The sequence below is a fragment of the Pseudomyrmex gracilis genome, unplaced genomic scaffold, assembly GCF_002006095.1.
Source record: "Pseudomyrmex gracilis isolate BER0280 unplaced genomic scaffold, ASM200609v1 scaffold_339, whole genome shotgun sequence".
Taxonomy (NCBI): domain Eukaryota; kingdom Metazoa; phylum Arthropoda; class Insecta; order Hymenoptera; family Formicidae; genus Pseudomyrmex; species Pseudomyrmex gracilis.
Window position 1 is genome coordinate 60,510 of NW_018020923.1, and position 27,542 is coordinate 88,051.

General features: G+C 37.9%; 1 protein-coding gene across 5 annotated transcripts in view; it reads right to left on the reverse strand.

Annotated features, from left to right (window-relative positions):
- LOC109860167 (cysteine-rich secretory protein 2-like) overlaps positions 1 to 13,310 on the reverse strand; it is a 52,308-nt gene extending 38,998 nt beyond the window's left edge. The window contains exons 1-2 of one of the 5 annotated variants that reach the window (XM_020439071.1): positions 7,085 to 7,378; positions 5,422 to 6,306 (exon numbers count right to left, since the gene is read on the reverse strand). The gene's annotated coding sequence lies outside the window, so the exon portion shown is untranslated. Of the gene's footprint in view, positions 1 to 5,421; positions 7,379 to 13,214 lie in introns of those variants that run through there. The other 4 variants (XM_020439070.1, XM_020439069.1, XM_020439068.1 and 1 more) reach the window with 4 other exon arrangements.
- Positions 13,311 to 27,542: the final 14,232 nt, after the last annotated feature.

Sequence of the window (27,542 nt, forward strand, 5' to 3'; positions counted from 1 at the left end):
TTTTTGTTTCTCGCTTTTAATAAAGTATAAGTTTTGATTAAAAGCATCGAGTGCCGGGTTCCCGTCGGGATCGAGTCGGGCGTTAAGTCAGTAATCGTATAAAAGTATTTAAGTTAAATTGAAATTCATTTTAAATTAGTTATTAAGCACACTGTCTCTCTTTCTTTCCTTTTTCCTCTCCCCCCTCCCTCCCCCTCGAAATCGCGCGTCTCTATGTGAGAATAAGTCAGACGGATAGATATGTGTGCGAGTGTGTGTGTGTGTGTGTGCGCGCGCGCGCGGGAGAACCCAGCTTGCGATTTTATTGCAGAAAAACAACGGGGGCGCGAGACCAAGGAATTTCTTTTAATTACGGCCAGTCGATACGAAGCAAAATGGCAGTGCGCGCAATCGATTCTCTCTCCCTCCCGCGCCTTCTCTTTTCCCGCTCGAGCTGAGAAATCTCAAGAAATTAAAAGTGGAATTAGTTCTCTCATTTTCTCTTCCCTTCTGCTCTGTCCCCCTTTTCGTCGTGTTGTGTTCATCGACGTCATCGACGAATTCAATGTTGCACACGGACGCGGAGTTAAAAGCAATGAGCGCGAGAGTTCTGCGAATTTAAAAAAAAGAGCTCAAATAAACAGATGTAACGGCCGTCGTCTACCTTCGCAAACAATTATTTATCGGCGCCGCGAAATACGGATATCGAGGGGGATAGCTTTAATTAAAGACGCGTGTACACGGTCAACTGCGGCGAAGAGCCCGCTTCCGGTCCTTTAACATTTATCTACTGCGGCTTTAATTATCGGCGTTCTCTGTTACGTGAATTGTTTGACTCGCGAGATATGGCGAGAGCGCGAGTAACGAGCAAATGGATAAATTGCTAACCAGGTGAAGGATCGTTCCACGATTTTTCACTGATTCTGGAAGTTCTGCGCGCGAACAGGATTAAAAAACAAACCGCAGAATCCGCGCGCGCGCACGATAATCTTCGTGGCAATTATTCTCTCGAAGGTTGAAACAACAATTATATGTAAGTACGAAGATAAAAGCGAACCTCTGATTGTCTGTGAGACGTGATCTTTACATATTTATATAACCTCGTTACGTTACTTTGTTTACGCCACTCGTAACAATCGACTCGTAAGTAATTAATGAATTATAAAATTATGTGATTTAAAAAATACGTAAATTACGAAGTTAATAACTGAGATTATTTTGAAATTAACTTGTTTTACGATGAAAGAGGAAACCTTTTTTTTTTTTTTTTTTTTTGTACAAACGATTATTCAGAAGTAAGGATCCGTTTGACGGATCCGTTTGACGGATCCTTACTTCTGAAAGGTAGAGCTTTTTATCATGTGCTGTATTTCTTTTTAATAATTCCCTCGCGGTTCTCTTAATTAATTTTCCGCGTTTCTTCATTCCCAACAGTTTTTAAATTAAGACAATTTGGAATTAATTTTTCAACTTTATTAAATACTCTCTACTTCTTTCAGCTTTATTAAATTCTGCGAAAATATATTCAACGCAGGATTTCGACATATGCGCGTTTACGGTACACGTTTTCCATGGAAAGAGATTTCAAATTTGTAAAAAAAAATTTGTTGTTAAAGAAAAAATTTGTATCAACTGGTTTGCCAGTTGTGCGCGTTCCGTGCGCGCGCGCGCGTATATGCAAAAATAATTTAATTATCTCTATGATTCATTCGATTGGTCAAATTACCTTGATTTCATTATAGAGATATGCAATAATAATAATAACAATAATAACAACAGCGATAATAACAACAACAGGCGAAAATGTCAACTTTATCTCGGCGTAAAACACGATATTTCGCGATTAGGGTAATACGCATTAATATTATGAACGGCTTTGTTTGTCAGGTTTATGCTGCAACCGTGGGTTCCATTAAGCAAAATGAAACAAAGGATTACTTCAGAATCTATTAATTAACTCCTTGCGCGGCGCCCTCGTAACGGTGGTCGCCCAACCTTTGTAACCCTTCCCCCGATAACAACGAGCACGAAAGGAAGCCCAAGTGAACCCAAAATTTCCGTAAAACGGAATTTTCGGAATGTCGGTACTTTGTGCACGACAAGAGTTTCATGAATCGCGCGGCTTTTGCGAAGATTCCGCATTCTTGCGCATCTAACGTAAGCAGGTGTAGAATAATGAAGGCAAGCGCCAAAATATTCTACGCACGTGAGCTTGGCTCGGTGAGAGAGAGAGAGAGTTTAGCAGCATGTAAAATACTTCGTTATCTTAACTTAACGTAACGGATATATATTCTCTCTTGTTGTATTTGCAAAGTGTTACACGTAAAAATTTTCCTCAAAGAGAACAGCGGAAGTTAAATTATTTATATATTTTCTCTTGTTTGTATATATATAAACTGTAAAAACCGCAACTTTATTTTTACGTTCTTTTTTTTTTTTTTTTAATTAATACCTGCACGGAGAAGAAAACTGTGTGTGTGTGTGTGTGTGTATGTGAATATGTTTAATCATATTCCGTAATATTTTTCTATTCGTCACAAGCTGGCGTCGTTCGCCGATTGATGTGTTGAAAAATGTCGACGCGCCGCGCGCGCAAAGCGCGGTCGGAGCGTTTGCGGCGAACGAGAAGTGGAGTTAACTAATCGCGAACTCGAATTAACTCATTATTCTCGCGAGTTTAAATTTCCATGTGGCGTGCGCCTCATTTTGACGGAACGAGAGGGGGCGTGAAAATAAACTCCGGATATCATATGACGAAACGAGTCTTTCGCGATGCGAGCGAACGTGCAATATCACGGACTGCGAAAACTACACTACGGGATGAACCCCGTAGTCCGCGAGTGAAATGCGAGACGCTTTTGGGGATGAACTACTCGTGAAATAACTCTCAATTTGCAAGAACGGGGGACTCGACAGCTCTCTCCGAGAGAGAAGTTTTACATATTTTTCCTTCTATAAAGCTCGAGACTATTGAGCTTACTCCCGAAACTTAACTTAAATTCGCAACCGTGAAGCAGAACACGCGAGTTGTCCGCGATGAAGACATTGATTGTATTATTGTTTTCGCACACACGCTGGTTCTTGGTTTTCTTTCGATTGATTTGTGATATATTTGAGTTTTACTCAGTTATGTGAGGAGAGGGGGAGAGATAATTCACTATATATAAAGGTAGAATAACATTATTTTGTGATGATGAAACAAAATGAATGTGTAATATGTTAATAAATTAATAAATTAACATTTTGCTTTGTTACATTGTGTTTGTAATTTTATTGAATTTAAGCTAATATATTTATGTCAGTTAGAGCAAACGTAAACACATAAAATAGAACATTTGTTCGAAACCATTTCGCCCCTCGAAGGGGTCTCTCGACATACGCTGTATAATTTCGATTATTGCGCGCGAAGTGCATTATGATGTAATTGTTTGCGTTTTTTTTTTTTGTTTTTTATTTGCGTTCAAAATTTTTTTCCACGCAATGAATAAAGAACGCTTTACGTTTGTCGCATAAAAAATTGCAGAAAAACATTCATATAGTAATGTAAAACAAATATATATCACGCATTATTATGTGGCAGGGACATATTCCGCTAGCTATATGTGTGACCGAATAAATAAAACGTAATAATCCGTACGAAATTTTGCGCTGCGTATGCAAAAATCGCCAACGCGCGAATACGTTTGTAAGAGCGAAATAACAGTCGGGATAACGCGGTGCTTGCGCGAATGTAATTGGAATTTCTGCGTGAGTTCACAGAATGTCTTTTTTTTTCATGGTGTGAATTAATGTCATTTCCTGTAGCAACGAGAGAGAGTGTTTAACAAAAGTTAATTTATTTCGAAAGCACAACTGATCGCACACCTGTATATTGATTACAACATTTTCAGAGAACACAAACGTTTGTTTTTAAAAAAAAAACCGATAAATAATCGATTAAAAAATAATAATAATAATAATATGTCATCTTCATAATTAAATTTTGCTTGCGAATTTGAAACGCGCGCTCGCGATCGCAACGTTATAATATACGCTCTAGAGAATTCAAAAGGTGCTTTTTCACGACTTGCGATTACGCGTAATGGATTTATTAATTCCAACCCCCTCGACCTTTATGCAAACAAAGTATGCAGGTGCCTGATACGCAGATAAACGCGCGGCTACTAAACTAGAAATATTTCTCTCTGCTTTAGCGCATGTATATGCATATACTATAAATATATATATATATATATATATGTGTGTGTATATACATATACATATATATATATACATATAGGCAAATAAATTGCGTTCCGCGTTTAAACTTCTCTACCGCGACAATATCGCATTTTCTCTAGAAACAACAACGTGCAAATAAAATACCAACGCGACTGTTTGTTGAATCGGCAGTTTTTATATCATATCGCGAGATGAAAATGTTCCTGCTTTTCCGAGTTGCGCGATATTTTGAGAATTTCAAAGGCTTTCCGGGGGATTCTTGAAAATATTTCTCTGGAACTACGCCTCGCAAAAGATAAAAGCCGTGCGCGAAAAAAAAAATATATATATATACATATATATATATATATACGAAACTCTGCGCGATATTTCAAAATGAACGAAAACCAAAATTCAGTGAATTAAAGAGACAATATAAACGTTTCGATATCAAACTGATGCAAATTTGCTTTATTTCTACAGACGTGTTTGTGTGTGTGCGCGCGTGTGTAAAATCGTAAATGAGAAATTACTCGGAGAGCAAGTTTCGGACCCAGAGCTGGGCAGAGTCCGAAACTATTACGGCCGATAAGAGAGACGCGCGCAATGCAACGGTAAATTTCACGCAGCCACGGAAACTTTCTGCACACAAATCGCAATTCGGACTTATCTGCCTGTCTCATACATAGAGAGAGAGAAAGAGAAAGAGAGAGAGAGAGTTAAATGTAAGATGACCAGATTTTCCGTCGCCTTATATTTCGCGGGAAACACTCGACTTTTGCTCGGCAAAATAGAAAAAAAAAAAAATGTAGAGGGAACAAATGTAAATTACATTTCTACGCGTACTTGTTTATAGCGCAGAAAAAGTTTGTACAAAAAATTGGGACGAAAGATCAAAAAAGTTGGAACTGTCCCGATGTCGCCGATGCGCGGATGATCACTTCGTTCGAAATGCGCGAAATATACGCAAATGGCAAACACAAAGTTGAGCATTTGCTAGCATTTGGGTGATAAACCGCGAAATCATCCAATTCAATCATCTTCGATTTTACATGATAATCGACGGGAGACATACTTTGACGAGGATGTGTTGACAGAGAAAGAGAGAGAGCTCGGCAAAAATTGAAAACGCGCGTTTGTGAAACATCCCCCACACCGCGATTAGGATACGACGGCGTTAGAAAATGTGTCGCAACACAGGTTGATTGTTGAAAGAAGAGAATATTTACGCAGCTTTCTCACCTCTTGCGACGGGCAGGACGACGGGAAGCTGTGAAATACGCGGCGATTTCGACGACGACGACGTCGTCGTCTGGAGCGTGAAGAGTCGTACTGATTAATTAGCGCCAATTACACGATGGCTCTAAGATAATCAGCGATGCTTAACTTCGCGTTGACTCGTCCGATCTCATTGCAAACACTTCGCCGCGTGCGTGCGTGCGCGTACGTGTGTGTATGCACACGTTAAGCCGCAACCAACCACACACACACACGCGCGCAGTAATCGAATCCCTTATTCACAGTTAATTTAACAGGAGCTGTTAGAAGCGCACTTAGAACCAGATGTATCTCAGTTGTAATATTGTTTTATACACCGCGAAGGACACTCGCGAAGATGTGGTTTATTTAACGATTGTTATTTCCAGACTGCTGTCTGAACGTAGTTTGACGTTGTTGTATATTTGGATTTTGTTCGCTTTATATTACTTGTTGTTTGTTATGTTGTCGCTGATATTTTACGTCGACGCGAATACACCAAGCGCGTTGTAACATAATCTCTTTCTATCACTGCTATTTTCTTCCTCGACGACGAGCCATGTATTTTACGTTTCGAGTCCCATCGCGATTACTTCACTCTCGAGATTGTCCTCACGAAACACATCTCGCGCGGAGCGTGCTTCGCCGAAGTTGCGAGAGATCGCCGAACTTTTTCAGTAGTAGTATACTTCCGAAATTATTACACAGCTCGGAGTCCCATACTCTTTGCTATTTTTTTCTTTCTTTTTTTTTTTTTTTGTAAAAGTTCAAGCTGAAGTTGTATCGCGCGATCGACGTATCGCGGAAATAACGGTTGTTAACAACTCAACGGTTCGAAATAAAACGCTCCTCCGTAATGTAATGGAATTACTGTAATAATAAATAATAAATAAGATACAATAAATGACGGCACGTGAGTTTTAATTAGTAATTAGATTATTTGAATAATTAACGCGGGAACAGGAAAGTATCGCTTTAATAATTAATTTAAAAGGCCGAATGTAACAATTAATATATAAATCTGCGAGCGTATAATATTGATTAATGAACTAACGGGCGCACAATCGGATAAATAATTCATGCGAAAAACAAACGTAATCGCAGAGATCCAAAGCGGGATAATAGAAAAATTCGAGCGTTTATAACGCGAGAAAACAATTCGCGGTTCAAGTTTATCTCGATATACCGTATGTGTATTTAAAATGCACGATCAGCACACAGAGAGAGAGATCTTTTCGTACGAACGTGATACGAATAACACCTGAACATTTCGTAACTCTTCAATATTTGTTGCGTGAAGAAAGAGACTCGTCTTTTGGTTTTGTTTGTTTGTTTTTTTTTTAATTTTACAAAATTTGAGAGCACGTTCACGATCGTCACATAATTCTGCGGGAGCGCGCGTATCAACCCTCGATCACCGAACCGCACGTTTTAAGAGCCGTTTGCGTTCGGAGGATAATACCCCGCAATATCGCCAGGAGTGCCAGCATTCGACCTCTTTGCGGCCTTATTCCATATTCCTTATATCTCGAGCGCACTCGCGTCCGTTCTTTCGAGATTCATCGGGAAACAAAATTTCGATCGACCATCTTCGATCGCTGCTGACTCAAACGTGCTATCGGTGATCACATTGTGTTTAAACGCTCACAAATCTGCGGATTTTCGTTCACTGTTTACACAGATCCGATGACTCGCGGGATCGCGATCGAAAGACCGCAAGACTGCAGATCGAGAGAGCGACAATCGATCGATCGTGAAGAAAAAAAACTTTTTTTTTTTTTTTTAGTTTCAAAAGACGATCGTCCCGCGCGACAAAACAGGTGAATCGACGACGACTACTGTCATGCCGATGAAAGCAAGGAGAGAGGGATGGTTCTTGCTCAGACCGTACGACAGTACTGCGGCCGGTGGCGCGCTACCGCGACGTGAACCTGTCCCGGAGTGTTCCGTACCGCGGCGCGCGGCTCTCTGCGTGCGAACCAGTGCAAAAGCTCTTTCGTGGAGCGGCGTAACTCGCACGGAGAGAGGAAGTTCGATATTCGGAAAGGGCAGTTTGTACGGCGCACCAAATATACAAGGGGAACAGCGGGGGAGGAAGAGGAATAAAGCGAGGGGTAGTCCGAAAACTCGCGCTATAATTCCGCGTTCACGTTAACAGCAGCAAGTGTTACAAATAATTAGCCGGCATCTCCCACGAGTAACACATATCAGCACGCAAATTCCGTTTATTGAATTGTTAATAACACACCGCGGTATCTTCAAATCGTATTTCCATTAATTTGTGTCTCCCGCAGCTTTGTTTCGCAAAATTTTTGTTCAACGGCCGCGGGAACACCTGGTGAGTTACATTATTATGTGAGAGCCAACACACACATTATTATCACCCTCTCGGCGGTGTACCATTCGATTAATAGCAACTACTTTCCAATAATATCCCTCGTACGTTTTTTGCAACATTCAGCACAACGAAAACACATCGCCGCTCGTTATTTGTTTGAAGTAAAAAGAATCGAAGAGTTGTGAAAAAGAGCAGCATGTGGAGAGGAAAATAAAATGGTTATCCGTTTTTCTTGGTTCGAAGAGATAAGAGGGATATTTGTGAAATAAAAAATTTTCTTTTTTTTGTTAAATCATGAAGAGAGCACCATATTTTCTCGACAGAATATTAACATCGAGCTGATCAAATATTAGAATATTTTTATTCTGTTTTTGTTGTTTTGTTAAAAAAAATTCAAACTGCGCAAGATCTGATTAAAAAAACTTCTACTTTATGATCTACTTTATAATAAATAAATGTATAAAAACAATATTGATATATAGAATTTATAAATTTATAATTTACTTTATAATTCATTTATATAATTTTTTGTATGTATATTCGTATGTATATTTTTTTAATGTTTGTATGTATGTATATTTATGTAATTCGATCAATACAAAAAGATAAAAAATATATATATTAAATATATATATATTAAAAAATATGAATATATATATTAAAAATATATATATATTAAGGTGTATGCAAAAGTTCGAGTCTTGTTTTACTTTTACTGTTAATCATAAAATACAGTAGCCTACAAATCAATCTGAGAAATATTTTTCCTTCTTTCTATAACTTTCCGCCACCTTACAAAAACACAAACCGACGAGAAAATATTTCAATTTAAAATAATTTTATTCGAGAGTTGTAAACAAAAACTAAAACTTTTGCAAAATAATTTAATAAAATAACCGTTTAATAAAAACGTTATTATAAGACAATATATACAGTATGCGAAAAAAATGTTTCATTTAAAAACAACTGTCAATATTTTACTTGATTAAATATTACAGACACCCAAACTCGAAATAAAGTATAAAATAAAAGAGAAATGTTAGTTTAAAATGAATTTAACTGTGTTTTCATGTAATTTTTATATTTATCAGTTAGAATAAACATCGTATTTATATCTTATAAATACAATGTTTAACCCTTTGCACTCCGAACAATTTTACGATATTTTGATTTGATTTCTTGTGCCATTTCATGAGAAAACTTCAGGAAAACATGCATGTCTCAAAAAGTTGCGCTGAAATAACTCAATTCCCCGTAATCACTAATAAACTTGAATGTCCCCTGAAAGGGGACATCCGAGTGATATGCTAGAATTACGATGTCCCCTGAGAGGGGACAGCGGAGTGCAAAGGGTTAAAAAAGTGTACTATGTGGAAAATAATATAACAGTCATAGATCCTCTCGTTTGCAAATTTAGATCTTACAGATGTGCACAAAGTTTTATAATTCTGTTCAGATCAGTCTGCGCGCTGTGATAACTCATGAATATGTGGTGAAAGAACATTGATGTTCGATGTCCTCTGTGAGACTCTCTTCCTTTCATCAGACTTTATTTGCGAGCGCGCGCATAGGGTGACAGGTATAGGGTCGCCTACGCGACCGAAAGGAAAATGTTTATGACGCGCGAATGCACTAGACGAGAGCGCGCCAACCTCGTAACAGTGATATGTGTCAGCATAAACCCGCATTGTCCTGCATCACTGAATCGAACGCGATCGATACCAGCAACGATGGTACCTCTCCTATGAAGAGAGAACGCTGTTTCACTCTTGAGCAGATCGAACGGATAAGGTTTGTTTATCCGGGGACGAGAGCGAGAGAGAGAGAGAGAGAGAGAAGTTTTCTTAAGCACATATGCGGTACAATTTATATCCACGACAGAGTGGACCCACGTGATGTAGGACCGGTAGTATCTGCGGGATAGCGGATTTGAGATCTTTGTTAGCGAAGGGAATAAAAGAGATTTATTTTATGCAAAAGTTTTGGTTTTTTTTTTTCACATAATTAAACTTTTCTCTCAAAAGTCGCACGTTTATCATTAGCATTAATCACACGCTTACTCTGCAGACTGCAAAAAAAAAAAAGAAGAATCGAAAGCCAATGTGAAAAAGGCTGAGCTTATTTACTTTGGCAAGGAAAATGTCGTAGTTTTCCCTTCATCTCGGTTAATAAAAGCAACATTTCCGGGACGCGTGTTAGAAAAAGAGCTAATCAATTCTTTTTCTCTTTTCCTCTCTCGTTCTCTCTCTCTCTCTCTCTTTCTTTCTCTCTCTTACTCTCTCACTCTGCAAAACGCGTTTGTGCATATGCATCAGCGTGCGCAACCCGCGCATCTTTATTCCCGTGTACAAGGCATGCAATGTATGTACGAGAGAGAGAGAGAGAGAGAGAGAGAGAGAGAGAGAAAAAGAGAGAGTGTTGGTTGATAAAGAAATCTCAGTTCCACGAGTACTCGCACCGAGATACCGGAAGCCAGGTAACAACCTAATTATAACAAAAACTTCTAGCCGCTCATTACCGGCTAAATACATTTTCCCGTGTAGCGAGCGACGCGCGTCGGAAACGTATATATATATATATATATATATATATAGTGTCTGAAAATTTGCGCGCGAGATTTACAAGTATAATATATTTTTGCTGCGGAAACAAAACTCGTGTCACATATAGTCTTATACGCAGATTAGAGTTTATTAAAAACGCAACATTTAAATAACTTTTTCGGGTTTGACGGTACGACAAAAAAAAAAAAAAATTGTCGCCACACGGAACACCATTTCTATGCAAATCTCCATTAGATGTTCATTAGACGTCACATAGAGTTATGGACGTCTTGCGGACAAGTTTAATATAGACACGCTGTCTATGTGGATTTATACCGAACAATGTGATGTTGTTCAAAGGCGTAACATTTTAATACAATTTTAATTACGTTATTAATATAATTAATGTAATTAAATTATTAATATAATTTTAAATATATTTAAATCAAATGACTTTTTTTACGCGTGAACGCTTTTTTGCTTGATGCCAAATTTTTTAATTTTTTAATTGTCGCGACACGACTTTGTGTTGTATTTAAACCAAACAAGATATCGGAATTTTACGCGAACAAGAAATCAACTCCAAGTTCATCAAGAAATGTTCCGTTAAAAGCAAAGGCAATTTACCTCGGAGCACCTGATATAATTATTTTACCGATACACACGCGTCGAGTAAGTTGTAAGAGTATATGTGCGATTCCGAATGAACGCGCGAAATGGAACAGAGATAAATAAAGTCCGAAATTTCATCGTCGACATATTATTTCGTACAGGAATATGATTTTGTAAATTATATATCTCGATTATTTTTCAATCGCATAAAGATGCGAATTTCGCGAAATACGCTATCGAAAATCACGTCGCCAAAATATAATTTTGCGCAAAATGCTCCAAGCTTTACAACCAACGACGCTTGTTACCGACACGAAATAATTGAAATATCAAATTCATTTAAAACAAAAAAAAAAAAGAAAAAACAAAACTATCCCGTGGTACTTATTGTCACGTAATCCGCAAATTTCATTGTCACTCTCCGCTTTGTTTGCAAAGTTAATTGTAAAAATATAGTGTGTATATACATATATATATATATATAGTATATATGTATATATATATATATATATATATATATATATATACTATATATAATATATATAATATATATAATTGACATCTACTCATGGCGTTGTGCGTGCAATGAAAAAAAAATAATAATAAAAAATAATAGACTAATCAAAGTCATAATCGGTAATGACCATCTCGAATTTATAACGGTTTCTTTTTCCATAAATAGCCACGAGATGAACCTAAAGATTTTCAACCGCTTATGAACAATCGTTTTTTTATGATAATCGAGCGATAAATTATGTGCGTGCGCATAACTAATAAGATACCAGATTCTTCCGCTGTGTAAACATTATTGCTAACCGGTGATCAATAATGACCAAGAGCTTATCGTAATTCACATGAATAATTACGCCGCTTGTATCTAATCACAAACAAATGAATGAGCGATTATTTCAACGGGACGCATATCGATTTCATCATACTGAGATCAAAAAAAGGTCGTGTATATATACCGTTGCTCGTGCAATATGTTTCTGAAAATCATTACCCGAGCGTAGTACGTGCAGTGTACGTGCATGTACGCGCACGCGAACTTGTTAATTAAATGCCAGCGCGATCGCGCTAATTAGGACAGCTAGCGAGTCTTGCGAGATTGCAGGGACAGTGCCGCCTCATCAGAGTTTTGTTGGAAACTGCATCAAACGGTTTTGCCAATCCTTGCCGCACACACACACACGTCGTCCTCTTACGTCTGTCCCTTCCTCTCTGGCTCTTTTGGGGCGACCCGCGATTTTACCGACTAACGCGGTAGCTGTTACATGAACAGCTTCGTACTGTTGTACGCGTACAACACAAGAGGTTTTTGTACAACACGCGCACGCTTCCTTGCACCCTTACGTGTCCTCGTCGCGCGCCACCCTCCTGAACCTCGTTAAAGCGGTTTCCGGGCTTTCGATTCTCGCTCGTCCGCCCGTCCATTCACTCCCTCAACCCATTAAAACCGGAAACATCGATGTCGTGTTGTTTTCCCTTCTTTTTCTTTTTTTGTTTTTATTTTTCGATTTTGACAGAAAGACTTGTTTTGCGGAACATCATTAAAATTTCCTCCTAGTTACAAAAAAAAAAAAAAAAAAAAAAATATTCGTCGCATTATAATCAGTTGCGCCATTTTGTGCATTTGCTCGTGAGTCGCGTTTTGTCAATTACAGTTACGCGTATAAATTTATTCGTTCAATTATTATAGAGTTTCGTGTCTCTGCTCGTCTCTTTCATTATAAAGACCAGCATTTCTCGCGACTATTTCTTCGCGATAATAACACAGGTTTGAATATAAAGTGCCGACGCGACGTTTCTTTAGAAATTCGAATAAAAATCTCTATATCGCGTGTATTTAAAATAACATAATCTAAATAATATTATTTCGTTGTAATACGCGTTACATAGAGAAAACGAGGGAAGAAAAAAAAAACCTAGTTCTGCAAAAACTTACAAATCACTCGCAGATTGATATTGCAGCGTCGAGGAACTCGGTTATTTCACTCTCTTTTGCCCCTTCCCTCCCCCCTCCCCTCCACGTTTCAATATTTCTCCATTAAAATACAAGTTCGATTTAATAAACAGCCGCGAGAGAGAAAAGTTGAGAAATCTCGCAAATATGCATCTCGGAATAATATTTCTGCTGATGTTTCTTATCGATTACGTATTGTCATGTTTCAATAAAAAAAAAAAAAAAAAACAAAAAACAAAAAACAAAATACAGGTTCCTCTCGCGACGAACTGATGGAATAAGAACGAAATGCTGCTTCTCGCAACGGACTAAGAAAACTCACCCCTTTAAGCCCCGCTATCAAGACGGTTATATGGTAACTGCACAAGCTGGCGTAAACTTTTTGCGCCGCGTGTTTGCTAGGCGGCACGACAATAAAAAGCCGCGGCATACTGACGATCGATTGCAACCTGCTCGTCTTTTATAGTCTTCGGGAAGCGGAGTCGGGGAGTCTTCGTATTCATGAAGAGTAATCAGTCTGTAAGGCACGCGGTAATAAAATCTTCGTTAAAAGATCGCCGCTTGAGTCATCTCGGCAGGAAAAAAATGAATATTACGGCGAGAGAAACGCGACACAGTGCGTGTTTCTTGATTGAACGCGAACGATTCCGTACGACGATAAAAGAAAAATCGTGCGCACGCGCGCGCCGTATACCTACTACTTGAAGATATTTGTCGCCGCGCGAACTAGTCAAGCGCGCGCGTGCGATTAAATATGATTAAATATTATTGTATTATGCAACACACGCGCGCGAAGAGCACGCAGCTTGAGAATTTGCGCTCAGATGAGAAGTAATAGCCGTCTTATATTGGTTTTTATTACACCGCTTCTCGTCGTATGATAATGAAACATAATTGCGTAGATACGCGCGCGGCTCGGCGGCCGCGCTTCCGTCTTCACGTGTTCTTTTCAACAAAATTAAATTAAAAGCCCGCTGATTAGTTGGAAGTTAATTAGCATTGGGGTAGTAAAAGCGCATGTTTAAAATTTCAATTTAATTCATTTAATGTTTAAAATAGAAAAGAGAAGCACTCTTCAGAGACGCATCGAGTATCGTGAAATATTGTATATAAACTTATAGAAAAAAACTCTGTAGGTTCTTTCGTAAAAACTTCAATTTCCGATGAAACATTTCACCGTTTATTTCAAGCACCAGAAACACGCGCGCGCGCATATACACACACACACACGCGTACGCGCGCGGCAACAAACGCATACTGATGTCCGCGCACTTCAGAGAGAATAACTCTTGAAACTAAAATATGCATCGATATTATTTTCACATATGTATCGGTTAATATCGATACGTATACTACGTACGTACATACATACGTACAAAACAAACGCGTCGTTCGTTTTTCCATCTGTACATTATTTATACCGCGTCATTCATATCGCAAGCGCGAGCAATTCTACGCGCAAACGTTGCAGAGAAATAATTCCCATTAAAAAAAAATTAAAAAAAAATAAAACGACTAAAAATGTTGAGGCGATATATAAATTTTATTACGGGCCGCGGCGTATGCAACAAGCGTGGATTATTCGAGTATTACTCGGGCATCTCGCGTTTTAAACGTGCTCGCATTAAAGTATCGCGAACACGCTCTCGCGCGCGCGCGCGCGCGCGTAGGTAATAAAACGTTAATTACCGGTGTAAAACGAATGTTACACCGCTACCCGTTTAATTCGCATTTATCTACGATTTTCCTTTGATTCGCGAAAATACCCATCTTTCTCTCTTATTGAGAGGCTGCGAATAAAATTAAACGATATTTTCTCGCATATCGATTGTTTAAACGCGGTCGTTCTGTTTTGCGTTTAATTCGCGTGAATTCCGTTGCAACGGACTCTTGTCGAACTCGCGCGGCGACATACGCAATCGAGACGATTCGTTCCCGCGATACGTAATTTATTACGGCCGTCGGTGTCATTTGCGTTTCCGCGATCGATCATCAGTTGCCAACTCTGGCTGGTTATAGAGATTATAACGAAGAGGTCGATGAATTTTGTGTTGGCGCGCAATGAACGGTATCGATCGATAATATATTGCAACACATGAAAATTATCTCGATACGAAAATCGCATTAGCGAAACTATTAGTAAATAGACGAAGAGATGAGTGTCGACGATATGTCGACACGATTACATTAACATTAAATATAATTTTTTATTTTGCGCGATATATCTCGTGAATTTATGACGTTAATATATTTTGTGACGTTTTCTTAAACCAATAAAGTGAATTTTATAATTAAAAAATGTTTTAAAAATTTATTCTATTATAAATAAATTAAAATTTATTCATAATTAATATTTACTTATTACTAAACATTTATTTATTTTATTATTATAAAACTGTTAAAAAATTGTTTTTATTATTAAAAAATTTTATTATTAAAATTTCTATTATTAAAATTCTGTTTGTTCGTTTATAGTTTTGCATTTGATTTCCGTCACGCAACTGGTGTAAGAAAAGCTTAAATTGTAAAAGTGACTCTCTCAAACAAGCTTGGATTGTAAAAGTGACAAATTGATTATTTATAAATTTAAATTTTAAACGACTTGTTGCTGTACGGAATTAAGAAGAAAAAGAAAAAAAAAGGAAATGTCGCATGCGATCGCCTGGTGAAACCGAATCGGATCAGAAATAAACTTGAGGTCGTATATTGTAACTAATTTCCATATATTGTAACTAATTTCCACGTTTCCTTTCCATTCTGACTTACATTGAATAAACAAGCTTTGACAAGGAGAAATCCTCGATTGATTTGAGGAAACCTTCGATTGAATTGATTCACTTTATCACTTCATACAGACTATTGTATTACCGAATAGTTTGATTTACCAATTGTGAGATAGCGTCCTTTGTTCGAACATTCGAAACGATTCCCATGTTGGCGTAACGACGGACTCCGTGCGACGTAGTTCGGCAGTTCTTACGTGAGAGGAGGAAAGGGGGGAGATATTGGTCACGAAATTCTCGTCGAAGTTAAGATTAGTTAAGGATAGCGGCTATCGCGAGGAAAAGCTAACCCGAAACTTCGCTTCCGTCCAACGATTCTGCGATNTTTTTTTTTTTTTTTTTTTTTTTTTTTTTTATACGTTCTGTAACGCCGATAATTCGCCAAGGCAATATTCCATAAAACGAAGCACTCGCGGAACTATCGACTCGGAAAGACCAAGGATTTGTGAAGTTCGAGATTTAATCAGCGACGTGAATTATCGAGAAAAGCGGGAATCCATGAAAAGAATCCACTCGAGGAATAGAGAATCGTAAAAATCGAAAGTTTATTAAAGAACGTACGGCGGGGAGATTATTAACATATTTACATACAATATCTCAATTGGAAGAGATAAAGAGAGGAGAAATTTTTCTTCTCTCTTTTGACGCGGTGACGGAGTTTAATTTTTGGAGAAAGCACCTCGGATACACAACTCTCTTGTTTAGGGGAAGTTTCTCAGTGACTCTGTCCCCTCTTCATATATATTATAAAGATCATCCTCCTGAGTACGTTCCAAAGAGTTTTCGCCGTCGCTCATTGTTTATTAAAAAGTTATCAACGCAAAAAAAAAGTTTTATAAATAAACCCTTGTTTTTCGACACTGTCTTTACATTTGAGAAGTATAAATATCACGTTTGTATCATACATTTTATATTGTACATGTGTGGACGGAGAAGATCTTCTTCCCCGAGAAAACCTATAATCTAATCTGTGTTACTACAATATCGTTATCATTGTCACGACGCACATCGCTTGTCAATGTACACTCGCAGTGACATATTGTAGATTAGGTTTGGGGGTTAGAGTTTTTCGAGAAAAGAGTGCAGGAAGAGGAGTTCCGTCTCTCTCTCTCTCTCTCTCTCTCTCTCTCTCTCTCTTCCGCCCACATGTGTACGATAGTGTACAAATAAAAAGAACAAAAAGAGAAAAAGTAGTTTTCAAAACAATCAAAATTCTGTGTAGTATAGTAAAGGTCGTGCATGTTGAAAGTTCACACAAAACCTCTTTCTAATCATCCAATTGTCTGGCACAGAACTACATAACGTACTGTTCGAGTAATAGAACTAGCTGATTGGAGGCCCGATTCAATTTCGCATTTCAGTCGGTAAATTCGATTGAAAGATATCGACCGGCCTGGAAAAATCCGAAGATGTGGATTCAAATTCGGAACTTCTCTTCTCGCGGACCCCGCACTCAGGCCGCGAGACCACTGGGTCGATCATTGAAGTTAATCTCTACTAAACCAAAATAATTTTCTTTTAATATCTTATTTGATAGTTTAAGAAAATATTCAAAGAAAGTTGCATTAATGAATCGTCTAATAATAATTGAAGTAGAAATTGAAATTGCAAGATAAAGAATGTTCTGTAGGTATACAGAAACTGTTTACACTGTACAGATATAGGTATATATCCTAGCACACACAACCTCCAAGCTGGAGGACTAGCTGCTAATTGAAGACCCCGAGTTCGCATTTCACAGTCGGTAAATTCAACTGAAAGAGACAGGTCCGGAAAAATGCGAAGATGTGGATTTGAACTTGGGACTTTCTCACTCGCGGACCCCGCGCTCAGACTGCGAGACCACTAATTGTGTGTAAGCCGATTTCTACTTACTAGTAATATTCTTTTTATATATTTACAAAACGGTAAATGATAATTTAGTTATAATTTGATGTCACATAATTTATTATTTTCTTTTTACTTAGTATGTTTGCAAAGAGATATTTATTACAGAATTACTTGAGACCGGTGGTCTGGCGGTTTGAGTGCGATGGCTGCGAGCGGGAGGGTTCGAATCCACACTGTCGGATTTTTCCGGGCCGGTTTCTTTCGAGTCGAGTTTATCGATTGAAAAAGCGAACTGAATCGATTTTTTCAATCGATGAACTCAACTTGAAAGAGACCGGCCCGGAAAAATCCGACAGTGTGGGTTCGAACTCGGGACTGGTGTTCTCAGTTTTGGCTCTCTTGCAGCACGCTGAAGCGGTGGAAGGGATGCGCACAACAGCAGCAAGTTCATGCAGTTAGAACTCGCTGCTGTTGTGCGCATCCCCAAAACTGAGAACACTGCTCGGGACCCTCCCGCTCGCAGCCATCGCACTCAGGCCGCGAGACCACTAGGCCGTTTCATCAATATTTTTAAGTAAGTTCATGTAAAAACATTTGTAATGTTTTTACATAGACATATTACAACCAAAGAAACCAAAACAAAACAGCAAGCTCTGTTGTATACTGAATATTTATAACACATCATATATTATGTCTACAATATACATGGTGTCGGGAAACAATGGTCTATTTATGAAACTCTCTCTCTCTCTCTCTGTTTTGTTAATAACTTTTTAATAAACAATGAGCGACGGCTAAAACCACTTTTGTTATTCGGAGGGATGATCATAATATATGTATGCGAAACAGAAAGTCTCATTGGAGAACCCTTCTCTAAACGGGAGTTTTATCTGTTTCTTGATTATCACAATCGTTGTGTGACGCAAAAATATGTTGGTATTTTACACAATTTGAATTGTGACGCGCAGTGTGTAAGATAGGTGACGAGTATCAGATAGGTGAGTCTTTATATCGCATAATCGTGTGGAAGACTATATTAAACACAATCGTGTATGTAAGTAGACGATTGTGCGCGGTGAAACTCGAAGGAAACATGTAAATTGCCGTTGCTTCGCCACCGCGGCTGGAGGACGTGATATGTGTGTGAATGTGTTATACGTACTTATGCGCGCGCGTCAATACGCGAGCATAGCGTGTGTGTTGTACACATAGCGTACCGCTTCGCAACCGCACTTCGTTTCTAACGAGAGCTATTGCGGAAGCAAAAAGAAATTTCACTTGAAAAGACGCGACGAGATGGTTTTGGAAGAAAAATTCAGTTCGAGTCGTTACGATGTTTCTGTGTTCTACCCACATTCGCAATCAGAAATGTAATCTTGAAATTTTTTAATTTTAAACAAATGTTTTTTCCACTTAGAACGTCAATATCAATAGGTGTACGAAGTTTACGATATGGTCATTTGTAGAGATACGTTTCTGTGTCGTTGAAAGGAAAATGTTGTTGTATCGAAAAACACTCTGTTATAGGTGTTACAGGTTACAGGTTCACAAAAAAAACCGATAGATGAGTAAGTAGATAGTGCAAATATGAGAGAAACTGGGTTGGAGAGAAAAAGAGGGTAGGGAGAGAAAGAGAGAGAGAGAAAGAGAGAGAGAGAGCTGCGAAACGACATGTAACTCATGTACGAAACGAATAGCGCCTTGAGAATAGAAATATTTCTTTTAACTCCGCGCGCACGAGATTTCATAGGAAATGTTCGTTTTAACTACGTTATCGGAGCGGCATACGTAAAAAGGGTACAAGAATCGATATTTCCACAGCAGAATTTTGTCACCGCCGTAAGTAATACGAGGAGTATTACTTATGAGAGAGAATTTTGCGGCACTAAAGCGGGTCCGTCGGGGCTGTACATTCATGAATAATAAACGGATCAGAAATTTACGCGCAAAGACGCAAGGATCTGTGAAATTAGGGATTTGCGAAACCGTGGATTCTGTGATCAATTGATATCTTTATGAAGACAAGATCTGTGTATCAGAAGCTGATCTCACACACACACACACACACACGCGCGCGCGCGCGTATGTTAACGTCATTGTAAACGTAAGAGCACTTCGGACATCAATACAGGGCACAAAATCAGCAACAACTTTTACCTCAATAACAAATTGCCAATTTAATAAATAAAATTTTTATTTTTCCGATAGGAAGAAAAAGCGAAATAAAATATTGTTTTTTATTACTATTGGTACTCGTCAATGAAATATATTTTTATCACGACTGCCTGTTTCGCATCACAAGCACGTCAGTAAAATATTGTTTTAATTTTTGAAACTTTATATTCATTGCGGGTGTGTGTTTCTCCTATACATATATATATTTGTTATCGCATCTCACTGTATTTGCGCTGTGTGTCCCAGTATTCTCGCTCGCAGGCGTTCGATGAGAATCGAGACAAATGTTCGAAGTCTGTATCCTCATTGGACTCCGCAATTACATCGAAATTAGCGCGAAGTGACACGGACGGTGGTACGGCGTTCGTGATGAAAATGCCGAATTGCTACGAGTATTCGTGGAGACACACAACACACACACACACACACACACACACACTTGCTCGCGAATATGTACACGTGTGTATATACGTGATGCTGCGCTCGGGATAATCCAGAGTCTGCTCTTTCCTCGGGATCCTTGCTCCAGATAAGGGGGTTTATACAGCACAACTATTCCGCCTCTCTCGAGTCCCCAACCTTCCCTTACCGTTCATGATACTCCCACATCGGACTGTTCGCACTGTATCGAGATTTATGCACTCGCAACACGACCGAATGCACAATTGTATCCTTCTTCTCGTTAGCACTCGTTATTTACTGGAATAAGCGCCGAGTCGAGCATATATGCCAATCCGCGTGACAGTTTTGTCACTTTTTTCAAGAGGCGATATCGTCACTCCCTACGTATAATCCCGTAACTCCAAAACGCAAATTTTAGAGGAGAGCAGTTTAAAAGTTGAAAGCTTCATATAGTTTCCCTAGTTAAGGGATCTTTCGGTTTTAAATTTTTACCATACTTATGAATATTTTTTTTTAATACTTGGTGACCACAAAGAACATGACTTTCTGAGTGTCACTATGCAATAAACTGAAAATCCCATATGTGACACTTATGTAATTATACGTAGGGAGTGACGATATCTAAACGATTTTTTTGTTGCAATATTGTGTTTGAGAGATTGTCACGAAAAAAATTTACAGTAAATACAATACAAACTTGTTTCTCTGTGATTATGTAATTTCAAATCCAGTACCCCTTGTGTGTTTCTATAAGAGATCTTAGCCAAATAATTAAAAAAAAATTGTTTTGGAGTCACTTGGTTGGATTGATAGAAAAACCGATTGAAATAATCGCCAGGCAATTAACATTCAAGGTGAAAAAATATACACCACTCGTCTTATCGCATCTTGTAATGTTGCGAGTATCGACACATCTCGCGCGTTTGTTCAGTACTTTAAGCGGTACTCTGTAATTTGTGTTAATTGTCTGTTAATTGTTTTTGCACGTATGTAGCGGCGTTGGGAAGGAAGAAAAGGTTTCGTTTCCGCGAGATATAACCACACTGGTAATGTAAAAAGCAATTATTTTATTTTTGCATAAGATAAAAAACAAAAGAGAGAGAGGGAGAGAGAAAGAGAGAGAAAGAAATTTTTAAAACAGATTTGCAATATAACAGAAAAATAATATCACTTTTCTCGGGACAGAACGTTCGATATTATGTTGGAAAATTTCTTTGCCCGATATGCGAATTACCCGCGCGCTGTGGAACAACGATACTGTCAAATGCACAAAGGGATCGAACGAACGCTAATTGGCCGCCTGCGCTTGGCTCATCTTCCTCGGTTGCTCGGCACTTTTCCGGCACAGCGAAAGGAACTCGATCGCACGACTCTCTTTCGTTTTCCGCGGTAAAAGAACAATTTTAATTAAATCGTTTCTATGCTCTCTCTCTCTTTCTCTCTCTCCCACTCGATTCCATCTGTGGCTTTCGGCGTATAACCGGAAATAATCAGAGTTTGGACGGGAAAGTTGAAACTTATGTTTTATTGTTCTTCTCCGGTTCATTAAAAGAGGCGCTGCGACGGAAGAAAAAATTGGATTTTATTTTCAAACAAAGAATAGAGAATATTACCATATGCTAATAAAATCTTGAAAAGTCGATACGTGGTGATTTATTAAACAATCTTATCTAAAATTGTATTATCCGATTCTCTGATTTTCATCATTTAAATTTAACGCTTGACTTATCTATAAGCAAAATTATTCATAAGAATATTATTAACAATTAATAATTAACTGAAAATCATCTCGGGCTTCGAAGTCTTTAAACTAATAAATGAATATATAATTGGTCGTAAAGAGCCGTTTGCTGGATGTTGTGCGGAAAATATGCCTATATATATATGTGTACACATATATAAACGAATTCACGTTTTCACGTGAGTGTTTTTTTAATTGAAATTTCAATTCTCAAAATCATATAGAATGCTAAATTTGCATCGCGTATATGAAAGACCCCAAATACTCCCTTAATTAATTTTTAATCCAGCAAATGGCTCTTTACGACCAATTAAATATATATTAAATTATATATTCATTTATTAGTTTAAAGAAAATTATTATTAAACGCAAGATATATGTTGAATTATTAACCCTTCTTTGCATGATTTTTTCTATTTTTTTAAAATCTCGCTCGTTTCTTCCAGTCACAACAAACAGCGGAATGACAAGTTCTAGGCCTGGTAATTGACAGTGACCTTTGCTATTTTTTTACGACTGTGTTTTGTTGTACGCAATAGTCATTTATAAAGTTGCCAGCAACAACAAATTTACAGTTTACAGTTTTTGAGTACCTTTTTTTCTTCACTAAATGTTATGATTAAAATTTCCATCATCATGCAAAGAAGGGTTAATAAATACATTGTGGAGAGAGAGAAAAGGGATAATTTGGATAATAAAGACGGTACGGGAGGTAGTAGAGAGAATAGAGAAAAAAAAAGGAAGAAGAAAAAAGAAGGAAACAAATAGGGGAATTCAAATACAACGAACTGTACAAGGACATGAGGACTGAAAAGATTCCGGCATATCTAAAGGGAAGAAGAAGAAAAAAGGAGAGGAGTTTGGTAGCAAGAGGGAAACGAAATGAAGGGAAATCAACACTGGCTAGAAGAAGAAAGAAGATGCAGAATATGTAAGGAAAAAATAGAGAAAACATGACACTTGTACTAAGAGAATGTGAAGCAACCAAGGAAGAGATAACAGCGGAGGAACTCGTAAAAGAAGATGGAAAAAGATGGGAAATAAAGAAAAAGATAGATAGAAAAAGGAGGGAGAAGAGAAACGAGAAGAAGAGAAAGAAAAAGAGGCGCAGACAAAGAAGGAGAAAAATGAGGAAGCAGTGACAACAAACGGAAAAGAGAAAACCAAAGAAAGAAAACCAAAAGAAAATAGAACAGCCTAGGAGATAGAGTCAGACTAGAGTTAAATATAAACAGCATCAGACTGGCGATAGATAAAGAAAAAGATAAGGATAAAGCTGAAAAAATAAGCAAAGATGCAAACAATATTGCATTTTATTACACGGTATGTGTTAGGTATCAAGCGTTAAGTTTTGGGTTTTATATAATATTACATGATATGATTTATGATGTATGATTTAAGATTTAAGATTAATGATTCATGTTGTGTATTGTTCCATGTTTTATGCTTTATGTTTTTATGGTTTTAAGTATTATGTGATACCAAAAAGAGATACATAATAAGGAGTTATAAGGATAGTTTATAAAGATAGAGTTTACAAAGATAGTAAAGATTATAAAGAAAATTATAAAGAAATTGCAAAAATTGTAAAAGATTGTCAAGAAACAGAACCGGAAGCCATTCGAAGCCGCGCGGCAAGGATTACACGCAATAAATAATAAATAATAATAAATAAATTGTGCTTTACGTAATATATCTCGTGTGCTCGAACAATTAGCGAAATGAATCCTGAATAATTACAAATCAAACGTATTTGCAATATTTACGATAATATAGACATAGTTGTCAGTTAAAATCAATGATTTTTGCTAGTAAACAGCACATCGCGTTCGCCCAATTATTCAGTAACAAATTATTGTTTTACTTTCTGGGACCGGATTCAATAACTTATTATATTGATGTCATTTATTGTTTACGCGCAAATTACGTGCACACGCAGCTTTTTTCCGCTGCATTTGCTCTAATTAATCATCCGTTGAAAACTTCGAAATTGCGCATCAGAGATAATTTCGCATCTCCGATCTTTCGCGTAAGATCGCGAAAAAATTATATAGCGAGATATTTTTTTTTTCTCAACAGAAATACGGAAATTACATATAGCGAGATATTTTTTTTCTCGACGGAAAAATACGAATATTTCGTTACACCGTTAACGTCTCTCTCATTCGATTGCCCTTATCTGCATCTCTCACGCGAGAAAAGACCGGCGCAACTTGTGAAATACGCGGGGTGGAAAATACTTGGGTTGGCTCGTACGGTACGTGACTTATGGCGACCGTACGTATATCGTCAAGAACACCGCAGTTCCGGTGTGCAGTAAGAGAAGCGCCGAGTGTGGAATATAAACTTTAACGGATGGCTTCTTTCCCGTGCACCGTGAAGTCTGATCTAGAACCTTGTCTCGCTCGTACGGCATCTTCCAGTTCAGATACATTTCACGTGGCTGCTTTTTTGCCGCTTAGCTTATAATCCATCGATATTTGCATTAAAAAGATTTTTCTTTTGCGATAATATAAATTTGATTATTTTAGTTTTTTATAAACTTCGATTTCTTATATTTTCGATTGTGAGATTTTCGTTTCGCGCGCGTAAACACATTATATTTTCGGTTGTGAGATTTTCGTTTCGAGAACGGAACTCTCCTTATAACTTAATGAAAAAAAAATGACATTAGTAACAATAGCTTTGAATTGCACAGCAAAACAATTTTAGAACAAAAAAACAAATTTAGATTAAGAGCAATATGTCAACAAATTCTATGTATAAATTTATTATCATACTAAATAACGAAGAGTGACCTCAAATTCAGGAATTGAACATCCAATATATATATATATATATTGGATATATATATTTGCAACATATATATATATATACAGGGTGTCCCAGAATTGGTTTAACATCTCTCGTAGGCAAATAGAAGAAATAAAACTGAATCGAAAAGTCCTATACCATTTTGCTAGATTCGCAATAGTTACTGAGATTTTAATTAACAAAGATCCGCGAATAACCGTGCATCAGGCTGTCTTACGCGCGTATATATTGCAAAAAGACGTTACTGAACTTGTTTGCAAGATGTTGTGCAAAATGACTTGAACTCATATAAAATTTAAAGACGTTTTGACTATATATTTTTAGTTATCTTCGATGTAATCTTAAATCCAACCGTCACTCACATCTCAATTGTGACAATAAATATAAAATTTGTCTAAATTTTTAAAACGTTAAATAGACGCAATTTTGACGATACCACGATCATGATCAACTTCTTACTTAATGTTATAACATTTAGACAAATTACATACATTGTCACAATTGAGACGCGAGTGATAATTGGATTTAAATATTACACCGAAGATGACTAAAAATATATAGTCGAAACGTTTTTAAATTTTATACGAGTCTGATTTTGCACAACACGCCGCAAACAAGTGCGTTTTTGCAACGTACATATTAAATTTATTATTATTTTATAAACACGTATAATTTACTTATGTTCTTCAGAAATGCAAATTAATTAATAGACGCAATTAATCTTCATTACAATTAAAAGGTACAATTAATCTTCATTAAAATTACTCTCCTTTTAAAATTGAGTTCATCATCCCTCGCTGTTATATTTATTTGGCTCATCGATGCGTAAACATTAGCATTCAAAACCTCGCGGAATGAGAGACGCGGAGAAACCAATCCTCTTGCCCTTAGACTCTCGCGAATTTTTGATCGCTGAGCGTACGTTCAGAGTACGTTTGCATTACATTTGTGCGAGTTTTTCAACTTTTGCTCAGCGAGATCAATCGACTCTCAAGTTTGTTGTCAATTTCCTTGACACTTGACTTTTCAATATAATCAAATCTTTCAATAGTAGAAGAATAATCTAAAGATGTAAAAGCTTTCCAATAAAAACAGAAATTAAATTGTCAGCTAACCAGGTCGTCGATATGTTTTTCACTTTCCAAGAACGTTATTTTCCTTGTAAAAATTGCAAACTTTCTATTACGGAAGATCGCGTTCTACTCGTTCTAGAAACTTTACTTTGAATAGTTGTTTTTGTCGAAGGGAGAGAGAGAGAGAGAGAGAGAGAGAGAGAGAGAGACCCTTCAATTTGTCATACAAGACGCGCTGCGCGCGTTCTCGTCGAGGCACTTGGCGCGATCAATGGAACTGGGTTAGGAATTCACGAGTGGCAGGAAGAATACGACGAGTGTGCTCGATATATACTATGGCAACGGCCGATGGCAGGGTCAACAGCTGAGATAGGCGAAGTCGATTATCGTCGACATTCTCCCGACACGTGGAAATCGATACCTAATTATCGTTCGGTATTCTACACGCGAACTCTCTGCCGCGGGAATTTCCTTAGCGCCGTACGATGAACCCGATCTTGTCCTGACGCCGCCGCCTCCTATGCGCTCCCGAGAGATTACAAGGTGAACTGGTTCACGAAGTTGAGCACGAAGTAAAGGATACGTGAAGCTTGGTATTTACGTAAGCAGCACAAAATTTACAGGATCGAAAGGTTCCCGCACGAAGGAGCCCATTGCTGCTGTGTGTTTTGAAGGATTTACTCGCTCGCTCGCGTTTGCACGCAAATCTGCTCGGTTAAGTAACAGTTTGAGGAAAAAACACATGTTGAGAGAATCTATAAGAAGCTGATTTTCAATAGATATCTCATATACTTCTTGGATAGGTAATACACAGAAATCACATTTTCTCTCGCGAAAATTAATTTTTATCATCCTTCAAGGATAACGTACAATGAACGATCTTTGTTTGACAACAATGAGAACGGTGCGACGAAAATTACGATATTGCATTTGGTTGTCTTGCCGCGTTAAAAGACGGCGATGTTGTTGGAAACAAAAATAAAGAAAATAGAAATTTTTCCGGAAACTCGCGAAACGAGAACTCGCGTGTGTTGCATCTTTTCCTTCATAGCCATTCGTGTCGTTATTTACGATCGTACTTTCCCGAACGATTATTGGCTCGCTCTTTCGGTCGAGGGTGGGTATGTTCGCGCTTCTTTTTCTTCCTTCGTCGCGGTGGGACAGAATCCGTCGGGACATCAGGACTTCCACCCAGCTCCCATCATTCCCGCCGAAACTGCACACAAGTTCCGCGTCCCCCGACCGACCGATCCCGGCCTCACAGGAAAATTTCACATCCGGGACATCTGCCGCTACTTTGCCTGACCGCCGTTGCAATTAACTTTTAAGACTGGCGCCGCCTGCTTAACATGGAGCGGCGGAACCGCCGAGGCATGTGTTGGATAACGTGACGTTGCCACCCTCATTTTTCAGGATAACGGTTCTCGGCAATGGGAACACGCGGAGAAAGCACCTCAGCGCCAAGAATTCGGTTCAATTTGGAGAACAAATTGTCAGTACAAGGGAAGAGTGATTTAGCAAAGTACTTACGGACGGAAACTTCCGCAGAAAGAAAAAGTGAGCGTAAAGAGAGAATTATCGTGAGCAAAATAACGTCTTAATAATGTCTTTGATACATTAATAAATCGATACAATATGTATATATATATATATATATATATACGGTTATACTTACCACCAGAGAGATTTCTTTCATCTTTGAACAAAAGTTTTAAAAGAGAAGATGGCGTCAACGCGCATTGTTCGAGTATTGGATTACGAAGAGTGATGTATAGAACGGCAGATGCAAAAAGGTTAAAAAAGAAAGAATCGCGGAAAAAAAGCTAAGAAGA